At 40.1% G+C, this 17,751-nt stretch overlaps 1 protein-coding gene across 1 annotated transcript in view; it reads left to right on the top strand.

The window, feature by feature from the left end:
* The window catches only part of st3gal1 (ST3 beta-galactoside alpha-2,3-sialyltransferase 1), an 86,819-nt gene that overhangs the window by 27,206 nt on the left and 41,862 nt on the right, over positions 1-17,751 (top strand). The gene's annotated exons all lie outside the window — the stretch shown is intronic.

The following is a 17,751-nucleotide window of genomic DNA, read 5'->3' as shown; positions in this document are numbered from 1 at the left end:
GATGTTTCGTACTCCATGTCTCCAGTCGCCATTCCAAGTTCATCAGCAGCTTCTTTTGTGTGACGTTACTCTCCAGCAATAAGAAAAAAACAACGCGCACCGGGCCGTTTTGGCTGCACTTATGTAAATCAGATGAACCTCTGCTGGGATCATTTACATCTTTAATCTATATCCTCTGAGTGGTCTGAGTGGCCTCTATATCCTATGTGGTCTGAGTGTAAGAGCTTGGAGACAAAGGATGCAGTTCAACCTATAAAAACCCACAGTGGACCCAATGTTTGGCCCCGTGTTATCCTTCCTTTGATACATCATGCACTATATTCTACTGTTTCTTTTCATTATCCCATAGAATCCCTCCCCCACACACACACGCAATGTTTGATATGTATCTCTATATATGTCTTCCATTGATGATAATACCCGACCTGGAGTCCAGACAGGTGGACAGGTGAGTTTTAATGAAGCCTATAGTTTTTTTTTTAGAAGAAGAATAGTAATAGTTATACCATGAAAATCAGCATTTGTGTGAATTATATTTTTAAAGAATATATCCAGTGGTTGAAGGTTTGGTCCCAAAATGGAAAGGAACAGCCCTCAGTTATCCTGCTCATTATCGACCGTGACCTTTTGCTTGTGCAGCTGCAATAATTACATGGATTTCAGTAGGTGCTGCTCCAACAGCCAGTGTGAGAAACGTATTTGATGGGGTTCAGAGAGGATACTCCAGGCAGAATCACTCTTTATTGTGTCCTTTTGAGGACATTTTCTGATGTGTCAGGGGTTCGGGTTTGGGTAAATACTACCTGGAGAGGCTTTACAGATTTTGTATGTGTAAGCACAAAACGGTTTTAAGCTATAGTGACGGGATGTGTAGGAGTGTTGGAGAAACATCTTGCATTTTGTATTTTGCAACCCTGAAGGTTATTCCAGTACATCCTGCATCGTGCAGGGATGTTTGTTTGCGTGCCTTTTATCAGAGAGAGTGGAGAATATTGTTGATTTTTGATAACTGAAAATAATATTGGCATGTACCTTCAGGTGCCTGGAGCAGTAGTCGATAAATCCTTATCATTTGTTGTTAAAGTTTCTCCTTGTCTGCTGATACAAGGAAGTGAAGTACAGTAAGTATTTTTTAAAGGAACAATGTTATCCTCCATACATGCCATATACCGCCTATATAATGGATTGTTAAGTTTATTAATCAGTATGAGTTTTCAGTCATTTGCATTGACTAATTCAGCACTGAAGAGTTTTATGCATGGCTGCACCGATAGGGTTATTATTTTAATTTTTTTTTTGTATTATCCCTTTTGTGTGAAGGAAACTAAGAGATCTTCCTCATAAAAGAAAATAAATGTTTGAAATAGCCATTCAGTCTTTCATTATGCTGTCTGTGATCACACTCATTTATAAGATAACCTTTAATATAACCTTTTCCCCATGAAAAAGATTCTTTCTTTGAAACATGACTGCTTCAGAAACCCTTTCAGCCTGCCATACAACTGCCTCCTCAACGGGGAGAGTTTTTCAGTGCTCAGCCCAACGAGGACAATCTTTATGTGGAAAATGTAACAGTAGTGGGAAAGGCAATCAAATATAAAAGTAACCTTAAAGTTGCAGTGGTGCCCTCCTACTTGACTGCTTACTTTCTGGTATGTTTTCCTCCAGACTGTCTCATACTATTCATGCGGAGAGGACCGTACCTTGACAGTCATAGTGCCGACATGGACGACCTGTTCTTTGCCTTTTATTTAAAAACAAACCACATGTCCGCTTAGCCCTCTGCCAGAACTGTTGAGAAAGTGGCTGAGTTGCACGAGTTGGGCGCCATCTGCACCCGGCACAAAATGGCTGAGACACAGATAAACAGCAACCGTCGGCCAGTCAACGAAGCGAATAGCGGCCAAAGCCAGAGTTAGGCAGATAAATCAGTGCATCCCTAGTTTCAACGACACCAGTACCGCATAGTCCAAATAAATACCATTTCACTGTCAGTGGAGGCAGAGATGTTTGCGTTGCCCCCTTTGACAGATGTTTAAATATGGAATTTATTCAGTCCCGAATCACTAGTCTGACATTAGGTTTGACACAGGCTTTGAGAACAAAATAACAGTATGCATGTGAAGGTAAGGCCGAGTTATCAAACTGAGCAGATTTTACTTTCCCCCTTATAATTATAAGATGACACACTTGCAAACTTACTCGTGATGTGCGCGGGCGTCTCCGAGCACACCTGCTATTTTGGTTCATGTAGGTGCAGCAGAGCGAACGAAAAGGTCTAGACGAAGAGGAATATCAATCGGAGGGATGTGGTGATTAATAAACACCTTCAGTCAGCGACACGCGAAACAGCTGAGGCGCATGCTGTGACGCACGACGACAACAGCTCAGGAATTAAAGAAACGGCGTCTTCAGGAAGTCATATTGTCGAGCAGCGCGGTGTGAACGCACGGCACCATAACGTGAAGCCAGAGTCAGACGGTGTGAAGACAGACAAATCATTTCCAAAAATAGTTGAATCAGTTTATGCAATCGATCTGTTATGCATCTATTTCATAATACCTGTGTCCGACTTTAGCGTTTTAAATGAGTCTGTCATAATCTAATAATAATGTGACGCAGCCTAATTCACTCTGTCATGCATTTCAAGAATACAACAAACCGTTCTCTCTCTTTTGAAAAGTGTGAAAGGGAGGCTGTGGCGCACAGGATTAGCGAGCTCACCTATTCTCTCGTCTCCATCTGATGTGTATAGAGGTTGTTGCACAGTATCATCTGCACGTCGTTTACTTCAGGTAAACACGGTGGACAGAGTGTGGACAGAATGTAATGCTGCCTCGCTCTGGTGCAACACCTCTCGATTCAGAGGCTGCAGACTTAACAACGCGTGTGTCCTGCAGGGATTTAATGAAGTGAAGAAGAAGCTTTTCACATAAAGCAAGTGTGACAACAGCTGCTGAAGGAACAGCTTATACGTCCTGTTCCTGTCTTTATTACATTATAAATTATGTTTCGATTTAAATGCATCTGCTGGCTCAAAAGTGTTTAATTAGAATAGTTAATTTACATTGAAAATGCATACATTACATACATACATACATTTAATACAGTTTTACAGTTAAAGGATGAGCACCCACTTCACCCTAACGCTTTTACGGTGAAGATACCATCTTATAAAGGGTGCAAATAACATCTTTTAGAAGTGATTTGAGATGTCGATGTCAGTTGTTGTTAGAATGCTGCAGCGCTGTTCTGCTGTGAATATGAAGAAATGTTTTCCGTGAAACTTCACCTGACTTTCCACGGTGATATGACTAAATTTGAATCTTTTGGCTGAACCTATCCTTACAGCCCTAACCCCCACCCCCCCTGTGTACACAGTCACAGTAGATAAACTGCAAAATACACAATACTACACTTACACTTACTACATAACAATATAACACTCTCAACGGATGTACACTGAGTTGTCCTTGACAGAACATGTGAAATTAATGGAGATGTATTCAAGTAAAAAAGCTGAGGCATGGATCAGCAGTGGGTGAACTGTTTTTCTACATTATAAATTAGACTCTTTTTTTTGCAGGTAATAACTTTTATTTTAATGGTATCTGATGAATATTTTATCTTTTTATCTCCAGGGCATATTTCTTGGCAAAAAAGTGTTGTAAGAGCCAGAGAGCTCAAGAGTGGTATTTCACTGCAATAATAGCAGCCTGTTTACTTGTGCTTCAGCCCAGAGTCATCTATTGAGGGATAAGATGTAATAATGTTGCTGAGATTGGAACTGGTGGGAGAAAATGCCATATTGGATAGCAACGCACTGTTTTCTGGACCCTGACTAACTGATTTTATTAGCGTCTGACACGGACCGATTCCACCACTTACTGACCACAGCACCGCCGCCATGCTGGGAATAAAACAAACTAGCTGGTGGAGGATTTCTGACATAGCCAGAAGGCGTCGAGTCCATCCCACATAGCCGGTCCTGACTACCTGGGGGGTTCACATTATTAACATCCTGCAGGGGTCCGATAACACTGTGGCAATAGATTAGACAGGGCAGAGCTGGCTGTTCTTCCGGGGGATGTTCAGGTTATTTAATGCAGCCTGTCTTAATCCCACACACTGTAAAAGTCTGCCAAAAAAGTCCATCTGTTCCCTGCACATAGGCTTCCTAAATGAATAAAGTTCCGAAAGTTTTATAAAAAGTTGTCGAGGTCCCTTGATGTCGTTCATTTTGAATGGGAGCATAAAGGCGAGCATAAAAGAGCTTTTGATCATTTTCTGCTTTTCTTTGGAGATTAATGCCACAGTGAAGTAACAATCATTTGAACACGATGACTCCAGACATATATACTGTAGCCCATATTTATGAGTCCATTAACCATTATATGGGTTTCTAATCCATTTCTCTTGAGGACGAGTACAATTTGTAACAACGCCGACAGAAAATATCTCCTCCCACACCATCCCTGCCTCCTCTGTCACTGGCATGGTTTTCATCACAGACGAGACGAGGAAGCTAGTTAACAGCAGAGACCCGACTAAAAGTTCTCGGCCAGCATGCAAAGTACTGCCACTGTTTCGGCATTTGCATTTCTGGCTCGAGACATCGTTCGTTTGACATCCATAGGTGGCGGGGAGTCAGCGGCAGCTCGCAGCATGTGAAGTCCACCACAACTGAAAAAATAATCTTGAATTGAGAATCTGGATTTTGCTTGAGACCGGCGGACGGTTAAGGCCCATTTAAGTGAGAAGCTCAACTGTCTTTGTTTGGGCTCCAAGTTGTCATGTCAAAACTGCTCACGTCCCTGTTGTCATTATTACAAACTCAACATTTCCCTCCTCGGTTTCATGCCAAGAAGCTGTTCAGATGGGAGAATACAGACACTTCCTTGTAGGTCTTAAGTTGTGAAACATGCACAGGAAGTGTAGCAGCTAATCAATATTGCCTTAATAACATAGTCTATATGTGTATACAAGTAAATGCAGATTTATTCCCCAACTTTGATACAGAGCTAATCTGGACGGTTTGTATTTGACCAGCATTCTGGTGTAAAAACATAGTGCTGATTCTTGTATTCTTACCTGCCTTGTAACTTACTGGCCAATATACACACTGATACTGCTAAAACTGTAATGTGCATACAACTGCCAATGTATACTGTATATTGACTAACCAAATTGCCAGAAAAAATGTTGGCAGTGTATATTTTTTGAGACCACAGATATGTTCGAGCTTTACATTTCTGTAAATTGCAACTTTATCGTTATTTAGGTTCAATGTGACAACTCAGTGCTCATGGTCTGGTTAGGTTTAGGCACAAAAAACACTTTTGCGTCAGGGTAAGGAGAAGATAATGTCTTAGCTTAAAAGACACCACAACCATATCCTGAAAGTCTCCTTAAAATATATATATTTTTGTATTATGTTAAAATGCAGCAGGCACTTGTCAATAATAATTAGTGATTTAACACTTACAGATGTTGAAGTCGTGAACAATGGTCACTGGCCTGTGACTGCACCACAATCCCCTCCACCCCACCTCCTGATATGATAGACAGGTCATAAACATGCAATTTGAACCTGACATGTCACGTGTATTGATATGTATTGTAGAAACATCAATAGAGCACACTTGACTAGGGATGCGCATCGTTAACCGGTTTCGTTTGGGAACCGGTTCTGAGTCAAATGATTCTTTGGAATCACTAACAAAAACCCTTTACGATTCCGCTATCGATTTCTCCCGGGCTGCGCCGCCACTGTAAACAAACGTACCCTACTCGCAAATCTGCGATGACGTCACACACACAAGCTGCTGCAGAGCAGAGGTGAGCTGAGCTGCTACATGAGATGCACTGTGGAGAAATGTCATCCCGGCAAAAACAATCCAAAGTCTGGCTGCATTTCACAAAGAAGGACAACACCTCGGGGATCGTCACCTTTAATACCTGTAAGAGGGATCTGCGCGCCAAAGGCGGTAATACAACTAATATGTCCAAGCATTTGGCCACACAACACGGCGTTATACTCCAGCAATGCCGTGTGTTTGACGCACTTAGCAGCACCAGTGCTAGCACTAGCACAGCAGGTGAAATTAAACAACTGGCTAATGTCGTGTGGTAATGATAAAAATGAGGTTAATTTAATCAGCCCAGCCCTGCCCATTCCTTGTTTGTTGTTCCTCTTGTTCCTCTATGGGATTATCCTTAGCCAATAGCCACTTGACTTTTGGACTCATTTTACTCATTTGAGTATTGTTTATTTGTTTATTGAGGACTCATTTGAGTATTGTTTATTCTCAGCAGTGAATTAAGATTAAGATTTATATTAATAAACCAGGTTGTATTATTTCTGTACTCATTTACTGCTTGTTTTTCAGCCTATTTGGGAATCAATGAGAGAATCGATAAAAAAACGGATTGATAAACAGGAATCGATAAAGCATCGGAATCGCTAAATCCTTATCAATATACATCCCTACACATGACACACACCAATGTGAATGTGTCAGTGGTTTGCAGGAACATTAGCCCCCAACCGATCAAACTTTGATACAGGGGTGTAGAAGGGACATGTCAGAACACATCAGCGAGTGCCAGGAGAAACAAAGCGATGAGCAAAAGAGTGGCCGAGATCTGCACAGAGCTGCAGAGCATGGTGTTGATTATCAGCTGGGTCAGCAGCACTTATAGTACAGGGAATTATTTATTCAGTATCAGTATACAAGGCGCTGGCCATGCTAGTAGCTGGGGCAGGCTGCACTTAGGCACAAAAGTACAAGTATGCTCCTAGTTACAATGCAAACATGGTAACTTTTAGCAGCTTTCTTTATGATGTTCACCAACAAATGTTAGCATGCTAAAATCAGCTGATTAAGATGAAAAGTAAAGAAATACCCACACAAATATCATTGTTATGACATCAGAATTTCAATCTTCAATACAGTTCTAATCAGGGAAAAAAAAATATACTTAATGCAACTGTTTTGTTTTTTTTGTTTCTTATTGAATAAGTTGCCTTTCAGTCTGGTTGAAGATGGTGGACAGAAGAACTGACAGACAGACATTAGCATGCTGCAAGAGTGTTGAGTGACTGTGGGTTCAGTAGTGTTCGCGACCCTTTTACATTACTTGAGTCAATATTAAAAAAAAAAAAAAGATGGATAGATCTTCAAAGAGCTTTAACAAATACAGCTTTGATGTGTTACTCACTTATGGCACCATCTCTTGCCGTGGCACTGCCAACAGGGTGGGAGAGAAGATTGGGATCATTGGGGGGCAGGGAGTCTTTATTCCATAACAGAACACAAGCTAGAACAAGAGCTGTGAATGCCAGAAATGTCAGCACGCACACTCATATTCACCTAGACATTGGTATTGACCAACAACCATATCAATTCCCTGCAGGTACACTGCGTTATAATCACTGCGCTGATTGAATGTACAACTATCAGTAGGAGGCTTTCAATTGGTAAGACTTGAACAACAATATATGCTGTTGAGTTTCTGTAGGTTGTTTTGGCTTTTGGTATGTTAAGGTAACAAAAACTCTTCTTAGGATTTCAGACTTTAGATTGTTGAAGGTAAATATTAATGAGTGTTGGTAGAAGATGTAAAACAAATCACAGTCATCTGCGTCAATCTCTTAACACTTTGAACCATCAAGCCAGACCTCCACATGATTGATTTTCATGGCGCTATAAGGACATCACACAACTTCCTGCTGTGCCATGATTCCAAACATAAACATTGGTTCTTTTAAGCTTGAACAAACAACCAATGCTGGTCCTCTGGAGAGGACAGCACGCTTTTCATGTTCTTCTTGACAGAAGTCGAATTTTTCCAAATGCAGAAGTGGATCTGGAACAAGATCAGAGGCAGACTGAAGTCCTCAGTGGGTCTGACTCACACTGATAGAGAAATCATCTAATACGGGGGGAAAAAAAACACCCTGTTAATGAACTATTGTGTCAGATCTGATCTCCAGCATATCTTCTCAATAAAGAGAAAGTGAGAAATTGGACAAAGAGAGCGTGCCCGTGCACTTGGTAACGGTCCTGCTCAAGAAAGGTTTCGCAATTGTGTGCCAAATCTCTGCGATCCTCGGAGGATCCTTCCACACTGTAAGCTATTTTGTTAGCATGTGTGGTAAGCCTTCGGTAAACATGCTGTTTTTCGCCCTCTGATCTCCTTTTGTAGCTCATATTTTCACATCTACATAAAGTGGAAAATGTATGCCTCTGGTAAAAAACTGCAGTAAAAAAGCTTTTATGATCAAATAGAGTGAACATAAAGAATAATCAGTATCATGGCAGACATATTTATGTTGACAAAAATGCAAATGGTCTGGCTTATTTCACTTGAGGCTGCCCACACCTTCCAACGTTGGCGATGATTAATGGGACAGACTTCGCCTTTTGGATGAAGAACTTCCTTGACAAAACACATTAATACTGAGGCCTGTTTTACATTCTCTTCCTGGCTGCATCTGGCTATCAGTGGAAGTGCAGGGAAAACATTTGTCTGCATGCAAAATGGCCTCATCAAAAAACTAGAGATAAAAACACTGGAAATGGGAGAAAGGGAAAAAAAAAAATAAATCACAAGCATCATGGGAACACGTATTCTGTGTTGACAAATGTGCAAATGGACTACCCATTTCATTCCATCACATGCCTCCCCAGTCTTCTGCTCTGTTAATGATTAATGGGACAGATGTCTCATTTTGGACAGAGATTGTGCCTGACAACACACATCAGTAATCAGAGCTGCTTTACATTCAGTCCACCTTGCTATCAGTAGAAGTGCAAAAGAAAAAAAACATTGGACTGCATGCAAAATGGTTGGAGATTTTCCATTTGAGAGTAAACATCAAAACCAATTTTCAGGGGAAGCTGGAGCTGCAGCTACCTTTACCTGAGTTTGGTTTTATTACATCAGGGGCTTTTTCTATCTGAAAATCTGAACTGGAGCAATTGGTTTTGTGCAAACTGTGCCTCTCCGCCTCGTGCTATCAGCATTACATTTCTTGGTTTCATTATATTCAAGGATTGTTTTCATTCCTTTTTATGCAGTTCTCTTTAATATACAGCCAACAGGAGGGCTAAAGAATTAGAGAGACCGTTTGTAAGATATAGTCAAAATTTTAGTTGAAAACCTTCAAAAAAAAACTAACATTATTAACAGGGTGCGAAGAAACATGTTATGACGTTATGGCAAAGATGTGTTGCAGAGGAATCTAACCAGCTTGAAATGTTTTTACATCATTTTTGCTACTAAAGAGGAATATGTTAGGGAAAAATTCTGTCTCTTACCGAGCTAAGAAAACCAAGCAAACACACTCTTTATAAATAAAATAAAACTCCCCGAAAGAGTCTTGCTTTTTCTTCCACAATCACCTTGAAAAAATGCCTGTTTTTTACCTGCTGTTATAATACTCGACTTTCCCTCGGTCCTCCGCCACTCCAAGCCTCTTCTGTCTGTGCCTGCCCTGTCTTTTCATCCCGTAAGTCACTGTCCTGTTCAGAGTCACTGTAAATCACCTCTGTACTTTATCTTTTGACTTCAAACTGACTTCCGGCAATCGCAGAGGCTGCTTTCAGTCCCAGTCAAGTTTCAGCAGTTTTAAATGTGTGGCCTGAGGTCACAGTCAAGGCAGAGTCCAGTAAACTATTAGCTAACAGAGCTAATTTGCTGCCTGTAGCTAGGTACAGCCAAAGATAGCTAGCAAAGAGTAGAGTGAGCAGCTCTGCAGTGTGATTGCAGTTAAGATTGCAGTTAGGTATTTAAACTCGGGGCCTGTATTTCTGGTCGACATTGTATTACAAAAGATATAACATATACCAAGCATTAACACAAGACAATTAAAAGAAATTAATTATTGTTTCTACAGAATCAGAGGAAATAATTATAGCATTAGTTTTTTTATTTTTATGTATTTATTTTAACAGCCTAATAGGCAGGTTATGCTAATGACCATAACTGTTGGTATGTCAGGCCTGAAAATGTTTCGATATATGACTGACTGCCCTGTAGCTGCTTAAGCTAGCTTCACAGACAGACAGGGTGAGCTGCTTTACAGCTCTGAACCTTAAACATCAATGCTCAGAGATATCAATGTGATAACCTTAAAACATAAGCTTTATTTGCTTTAGTTTAACTGGAGGATTCAGAAATTATATTTCACACCCACAAGCTGCCAAGCTATGCTAGCAAGTCTAAAATTAAAGTGATCATATAGATCTAGTCCTATACAAAAATACAAACATGAATGAAAAATTGATACAGAAGAATGATTTTCATCTACAAAACCATCTTTGGCCATGTACATATAGATAGTAGTATGCAGGACGTAAGTTAACAAGGCAACAGACGTGATTTATTTTTGTTGCTTGACTAACTCATAGAATTAATGTTTATTAACTACAGTTGAGTACATTTGTGTTCAACAGTTGCTGCCTTAAACTTTACTTGCTTCAGCTTGAGAATCAGGTTAAGGTACAATTTAAAAATATGCTGTTCGGATTTGAAAACTCTACTTTTTTATATCCTGACTCTGATATAAAGATGATTTACCATTCAGCCCTAGCACAGAGCATGATTTCCTTCTTTTTGTATTTGTTAATGCATTTTTAAATTACATCTACAATTTAAGTTTCCAGATACATAGTACATGGATTCCACCTTGACACCATGAAGTACATTATGAATCAGCATATATTAAAGCCTGGATAAACAAAACTCACAACCCCGCTGACCCAGCGGTGGGTTGGTCTTTACTAACTTATGCTGTGCATGTAAACATTGTTTGAAACTGACAGAATTTTGTTTTAAATTCTAGTGGAGATGCCAATGATACCAAGCATGTCAGACTGAATTTGAGGTTTTTGAATATTTTAACTTGGAATAGATGGAATGGTGCCGCTGTAAAAAGCACAGAGTCTTGGGCTGAATACATCTGAATGAATATATCTCATCATCATATATGCAAAGGTGGAACAAGGTTATATACAAGAATATATGTATGATAGTGTCAGACAGTATAATGAGATGATGTTTTCCAAAAATTGAAGCCACTTTAGGGAAAAACAGGCAAACGTGTATTTTAGGGGGGTTGAAATGGTAAGTCGGAGCTGGTGGAATTGCTTAGAATAATAGAGTGAAGGTTCATTTCAGACTGCAGTGCACTGTGCTTTCATTCAGTGACACCAGCCTGAAGTGAATAAGGCAGCCTCACGGGGAGTTAACACACCAGGGAAACTTTATTGCTCCTGGCAACTACAGGTTCGTGCATTGGTGTGAAGGACGTGACGAATAAGAGTCTGCAGTAATCAGCGGAAATGCAGTCAGAGAATGTCAGGGTGGGTGGATAATACAATAATAAAATTAGATATAATAAGCTGCTGTGCCAGGGTAACTAAGGAAAGGTCTATTGGAGTTATGTTAATAACAGTAAACCTGGGCAGCTACAAGGACATAAAAGAAGCAGGGAAGACTGAAATGGAAAAGATCAGTGATGAACTCCTGATGCTATGTACAAGTGCAGCAATGTTACAGCCTATGAGATGTTTTCCCAAAAACCATTAGTAACACCAGCACATACTGTAGTATGTACGGGTGCAGATAGAGTGCTGTAGGGATGAGGTAATTTTGTAGGCTAGCCCGGAATTTAGCATCGCCCCATTTCCCTCATCAAGATTTTGATTATTGCTGGAAATAAGCCCTGTGACAGACGCAAGTTGATATAAATTACATGTTTGATCAACAAATCTTCACAGATGAACACCCCTTTTGTGATTTTGGAACCGTAAATTACATTGCTAGAAAAAGTTAATGTTAAGCTACAAACAGACTACTTTACGGTTGCATGACTTAAACGTCACCACTACTAAGCGTCTTACTACATGATCTACATGTTCGAAAGTCAGAGTTAGAATCATTTGCAACTAAAGTCTGCCTGTGAAGATGGACTCGTGAGTAGATGAGCTTCTGTGTACGGCCACCGTCATTAGCAACCAGTGTTTTTACAACATTGTAGCGCTTTATAATTCACTTGTGGGACATTTAATTATTCATGAATTTTATGTCGTAGAACAAAACATGTTAACATCTTAAGCCACAGACCTTATTTCAGGCATTTAACTGAAGAAAAATAAATTTTTTTTAAAACATTGACTTTGAAACGAGGGAACCAGATGTGCAAGAAATGCAAACTGATTTCTGTGTTCAGGACTACAGCACTCTATTAAAGCTGGCCAAATAACCTAAAAGCAGTTGCTGTTTGCAATGTCACTATAGATGTACAGAAAACTATTAATTGTGATTTTTATCCAGTGTCTATGTCTATGACAAATATCTTTGTAATATTTTAGTTAATTTTCTTTTGGTTAAAATGCTGTACATAAATATTTCATTTCCCATCACCCTGTGGAACAATAATCCGGTCCGAATGTGGCTTCAGTCATGTTCCTGTTGTCAAAAAATCATGACCCCAACCAACAATGGGTTAGTCAGATTCTCAGTGTCTCTTTATTTCCTTAGACTGTGGCACTCTAAGCCCATTAAACCCCTGGCGCTATAAATGGCACTATATTTTATGAATTATAACATTAAAAAGGCTCAGTAATTTCCTAAAACAGCTGGGAATGGTAGTTTTTTTTTTTAATCAAACATTACAAAACATGAGAAAAAAGAGCACTTTTTGGGGACTATTTTCAGGCGCAGATTTATACACATTTAGTGCGCTACCTACCTATGAAATCAGTTTTAGTGGTTTTGGTCTTATAATGAGATTTGTTGAAATTAAGACAAATGTTTTAAAGAAATCACTGGCCTTACCCTTCAACAAATAATAAGCACCTGCAGTGGTCTCCAGCCTTAATTAAAACAAGAGTAAATGGTGTTTTGATGAGAAAGTGCAGTCCGTCCCCTCCGATGACCTGCGTGAGGATGCTGGTCACATACACAAATCAGGATGTGTTAACATCAATGGCTAGCAAAGGACAGAATGGTAGTTTAGAAATATATAAATAACACTTTGTTGTGTAAAAATGAAACCTCTCACCTTCAAAATGTCAGTCGCATTTTAAATCTGACCGCTCCTCATCTCTGTCCTCTGGATTTTGAAAAGGTTTCATGAAAGCAGGGGGTCCCACGCTGTTTCAGCCCTCAGTTGAGGTTAGGTTGTTTATTTTATAGCAAACATATTTTTAGATTTTAGCAAGATTATTTCAATATTGTAAGAAGACTTTTCCCACACCTTTCAATCCCTTGCTGCCTGTAGAATCCTCTTTATTTGCTAAAGCAAGAAACATAACCGAGTATAACCTTTTCCTTTTTTTTTCTTTTTTTAAATAAACGCTGACTGAAAGTCTATATCTGAGCAAATGAAATACTGCTCACCAAAGCCAGAGAGTAAAGCACAAAGACTCAGAGATGTGATGCCATCAAATGTAAAAATCTGGTGCTTTTTCATTTTTTCCCCCCACTATGAGTGATTTTTATTAGTTATAGAGCGGAAAATTCACAGAAAATCCCTCTGGAGCTCTTCTGTGATGCCTTTAACATCTCCTCTTATTCATCCAGTCGGGCTCAGTTTCCGATATTGAATGCTGATGATAGCAGAGATTCAAGTTTTCTTTTTATCATTCCAGACTTTGCCATAATATTGTTCATACTAGAGAATATGTTTGTCTGTTAAACTACTGCCATTCAGACAGGTGCCTGTTGATGTCTGTTATGCAAGTGCTCCTCATGCAGCCCTGTTCTTCGGGGCAACGTGCAGACTGATGTTAACCCTGCACAAACAGTCACAAGGTCACCATATATTTGAATGAAGGCACTTTGCTGAAGTGGGGTATGATTACACAGAAGCCCCCAGCAAAAGAGGACAGGGTCAACTTAAGTAAATAGTTATTTCACTGTTAAAAATAGCATGTGCTTCTATTTATTAAGTAACTGTTTATTGTACAGATACGGTTGAATTGTAAGTGGTTTTAATTCTATGTAGTTAATCTTTAAACACAATTTTGATGGTCAGTATAAAGTGGAAACTGATGTTAATAAACCCATACTATTGCTTAAATAGTGGTTTACAAAGCATTCCATTGCTTGTTCACAGTCAAAAAATTGTTAAATAAAGTAAAATGAATATGAATGTACCATTTATTAATGATGGCTGTTTGTTGTTGTTGTTGTTTTCTGTCTGCTGTGGACTGTGGCTGCTATTGAATTTGATTCATTGGTAACACTTTGAAACACATGAAGAGCAAAGATGCTACTTGTGAGGAAAGCAACAGTCTGTTGTAGTATTAACATGACAGTGTCGGTTCGTACAGTTTTGTTCGTTTTTCATTTTTACTGCCGTTTTACATTGGGCTGACAAACACAATTTCCACTGTGCTGGAAATGGAAAGGGAAAGGGAAAAACACAGCTATTAAAGTAAAAGCTGTGTTTGAGAACGGCCTAGAAATGTGTGTAAGAGCATGGGTCCAGGTGGATAGTGTCTCAGGTTTTACACGATCAACCTTGGCAGTAGACATCAAGGAACAATACAGACAGACTCTGTTTTCAATCAATGCTCGGTTCAAATAAACTTTCAAGAATGTTTTTATGCTGTTGCTGGAGCAAGGACTTCTCGCTGGATGTGGTGAACAAAAACCAAAAAACCAAAAGGCCGAACACAATGGAATCTGTTTATCAGGTAAATTTACTAATGTTTCAAAGACATGTAAGCCGACAGAGTTCGCGGTCAGACTGAATCTGAATCTGCGCTCTGATTGCTGAAATGTATTAATCACTTTTTTATTGGCCACATGAAAAATGAGACCCTCGTCTCTCCCGGTTGCCTACACAAACCTGTGAATGATTACTTTGGGTTGTTTAATGCTGCTGGACTGCGGATTTCTTTGTGAAGGACTGCACTCGGATTTTCCTTGACGGTTCAAAGGATGTGCCTTACTGCACATGTGCCTTGTCTCGGTGCCTCTATACGCCATGCTAACAGAAAGCATCAGTAGCTAACGTTAGTCTAGACACATCATCCGCTAAAACAAAGTAACTCCCAGCACAACGCAGAGATTCAGCCGATGAACAAGGTTCTTGGAAGCCTTTTTCAGACATGACTGTCGTGTTAAACTGCGTCCCCATTTACGTGACGACGTGCATGCCTGTGTCAAGAGTCAAGGGCTGTTTCTCGGAGTCAACTCCCGCTGAGAGGCTCTGTTAAACTGCAGCAAACATACCATCTGAGCTCAGCAGAAATGCCTCTCTCGAGTATATAAAGCATAGGGGTCTTCAACACTGCGGAATTCTGATTTCTCAAATTGCTCAGAAGCAGCCGAGGTAAGCCGGGGAGAAAAACAATTTCCGTACGACACAAACTCAAAACACTTTACTGTAACTACACCCTGCAAAGTTGATGACTTCTCAAAACTGAAGATTAGGGTGAAAATCACAGCTCACACGCTGCTGCTGCTGCTGCTTTCCACCCCCTCTCTTTTTTCCTCTCCATTTTCTCCCTCCCGCCCCTCTGAAGTGTGAACAGACGCTTTGCTGTCTCAGCTTAGCGAACTTTGATCAGCGCTGGGTTGCCAGCCTTCAGTCGGACAAGGTCAGGGGAACGAGATGATGGCCGATGCGTTGTCAAAAGTGGGGCGTCGCCACCTGTTTGAGAATGCACTCTGCGCGCTCTCACATCTACTTGGACCCTTGATGCCAAGGGGCTTCAAACTGAGTGGAGTCAACAGCCTGCTTTATAGTTCATTGAAGTGTCCATTATAAGTGTCCCCAGGTATCCTTGTCAAACTCGCTGCCTTAGACAATAACCAACCTTGGACTGTATGCAAATTTGCAGTCTGCTGCAGACTTACGGAGCTCCGAATAGCAGCAGGATCACTTATAAGCTGTCCTGTGCACTGGCCTGTGTCAGTGCTGCTGATAACCGGCTGTACAGTTTGTTTTTTCTGCTCTGATAGTGAGAATGAAATCAACAGGCAAGCTGCGTCGCCGCGTAGTCTTTCCCAGCCAGTCTTAAACCCAATCCTCTTTGCTTCCCTCCAGGGTGGAATTTGAATGACCTGATCAATTTCTAATCAGGAAAGACCCGAAGCCTTTTCTCTCGTCGTAATGGAGTTCCCCGCGAATCTTCTATATGGAGGGCTCACTCAGGAATTGTTCAGAGCAAAGGGCAGGTGGCATGTTTTCTTGGCTTCATTTTTTTTCCCCGATGTATCTCTCACCCTGGGTAGGGATGATGGCGGATAATCTCCCGCGTGGATCTGCTGTTCGCTAAATATAGAAGTATTTGTGGAATCCTTAACACAGCTGCACATCAGAATGAAACCCTCGGCCCTGTTTAAAGCAGAGGTGGCCTTTTCATGTTGAAAATGAAACCCCAGGAGGTCTGCCTGCTTTGTCAGTCATGAAAAGCCTGGGTCTGAAAAACATTACCCTTCTCTATTTTAGTCTGGGAATTTTGTCACTGGCAGCTTTCTGACAAACTGTGTAGTATACTCTATAGTAGCTTGCACACTGTTGGTACCCGTGGGTCCCAAGACTTTTTTTTGTCAGATGTGTTCCCACAGCCCTATCTCACAGACAGAGCACCTGTCATGTTTCACATGGTGTGTGTGTGTGTGTGTGTGGATGTTTTTTTAATCCACTAATTATATAAAAGTGTATATTCTCAGAATATGTTTTTAATCTGGATGTTTCATTGAGCTCAATCATACTATTTTGCACTATCCATTACTTTCGCTATGTCACTTGTTAATACTACACCCCCTTTACCGCCAGTTTCTACGCAACTTGGTTAGGTTTAGGAAAAGATTTGGTTCGGGTCAAATTAAGCATGGTATCTGTGTGTCTTAACTGAAGAATGCACGTTACATACATAAATTTCACTTATGTTGTTTACATGAAGAATTAGTACGTCAAAATAACATAGTTGACTTTTGGTTTAGGCGGTTTTGTGAGAAGTTTTCTACCAGAAGGCTTCTAAAAATTCAGGCGTTATGGTATAAAGATGGTCAAAGGCCAAATGATTATTAAGATGAGCTTGATGAAAGGGTATTGTATGGGATTTGTACATGGGCAACCACTGTTTGTGGCTCCTTACACTGTCAAAACACTGTATTAATTCCTTAAAGGATCCAATTTGTAAGATAGTTGACTGTCAAATCTCATTCTCAATTTGTCTAATTTAGGCAACAAGACCATCTGGTTAAATTTAGGTGAGAAAATAATCTAGTAAGGTTGAGGAAACAAAACTACTTGGTTAGAATAAGTATAGACCAAGGTTTGGGTTCAAATGATGAAGTTAATGAAGTCAATGCTAACATTTACTTCACCCAGGGTGACGAACAGTGACCATCACATTAATTATGCAACCCAATTTCATACGCCTCCTGAGTGAAAGTCCTGTGTTGACTCATCCGTCCACCTCAACCCCTTCTTCATGAGGACTTGGTCACTCTCTACAACACAACACCTGACTTCCTCCTTTGCTGCTGTATTAACGGCTTACAGTAAATGTAGATATTGAAAGTAGTAAACTGCTTTCAGTGTTTTTTTTTTCTGATGAGGGCTGTAATCAGTTATGAATTGCAGGACTTTAGCCATTTATCTCAACTGTGTATCCCTTACTATTTCTTTAGTAAGACAGCTAAACTATTCTTAACTAGCATCCATTGATTAGCTATTTGAGCTCCTTTATTCATTACATTTAGCTTTCAGGTGACACA

Source organism: Sparus aurata, chromosome 3 (genome assembly GCF_900880675.1).
Source record: "Sparus aurata chromosome 3, fSpaAur1.1, whole genome shotgun sequence".
NCBI lineage: Eukaryota > Metazoa > Chordata > Actinopteri > Spariformes > Sparidae > Sparus > Sparus aurata.
Note: the sequence above shows the minus strand (reverse complement) of the source record. Positions and strands in the feature narration are given on the sequence as shown.